The sequence below is a fragment of the Egretta garzetta genome, unplaced genomic scaffold (assembly GCF_000687185.1).
Source record: "Egretta garzetta isolate BGI_Z169 unplaced genomic scaffold, ASM68718v1 scaffold440, whole genome shotgun sequence".
Taxonomy (NCBI): Eukaryota; Metazoa; Chordata; class Aves; order Pelecaniformes; family Ardeidae; genus Egretta; species Egretta garzetta.
Window position 1 is genome coordinate 452,099 of NW_009258293.1, and position 867 is coordinate 452,965.

At 52.8% G+C, this 867-nt stretch overlaps 1 protein-coding gene across 1 annotated transcript in view; it reads right to left on the reverse strand.

Moving 5' to 3' along the window:
• Nucleotides 1–867, reverse strand: part of TGIF2 (TGFB induced factor homeobox 2) — a 7,106-nt gene that overhangs the window by 1,735 nt on the left and 4,504 nt on the right. The gene's annotated exons all lie outside the window — the stretch shown is intronic.

Genomic DNA, 867 nt, shown 5'->3' on the forward strand with positions numbered 1-867 from the left:
GAAGTTGTGGAAATGCTTATAGAAGGGGAAAAAAAATAATCATATCATAAATCACAATTAAAGGGGGGAAAAAAATGTTTCAACAAAAAATTGCTCAACAGCACCATAGAGATTTCTACTGGCAGCATCCGTAACACCCTAAGGCAGAAGAGGAGGGTCACATGTTTTCCGTGTGAAAAACGTGCCACAGACTTCAGGTTTCCAGTTCATCTGTCCTCTGCCCCTCAGGCAAGGCAGGGCTCCCGGCCAGCACAAGGTACCAGAAAGGCCCTCCATAAACAACAGGAAAAAACAATAACAACAACAAAAAAAAAAGGGGCAGGGGGGAAGAGATCAGAGATTTGGGAGAAAAAACTTTTCATCCATAGTCCTTAGAACAGACACCAACTTTAGAAAAAAATAAATTCTTTCTTTCTCCCCCTGAAAAAACGTCGTTGGCTGGACCCTTGTTAACAGGAGAGAGAAAAAGAAGTCAGCAGGTTTTCCAAGGGGAGCTCCACAGCAGCCGTCAGGCGCGGCAGGAGAGGTCAGCAAAGCTGCAAGGGTCTTTTCACAACAGCCAGACTGCAGCGGCCGCATCCCCTGGGGCAGAGGGGGCAGCAGGCAGGGGGCATCTCCCAGCGAGAGGATGGCGGGATGGGACAGTCCTTCCTCTCCCCCCTCGGCTGACAGGAACCAGAGCTCCTGGGAGGCCAGAGTCCACTTCTGAGATGAGCTGTCGAGGGGTGCAGGCAGACAGGAGGCACAAGGCCAGGAGGGTCAGGCACCCCCCCAAGGAAGAGCACCCTGTGGGACCCGGCCCAGGGTGGGGTTATTTGGAGACGGAGGCTCCCAGGGGCTCAGTCTGGGGCAAGAGGGGCAGCTGCC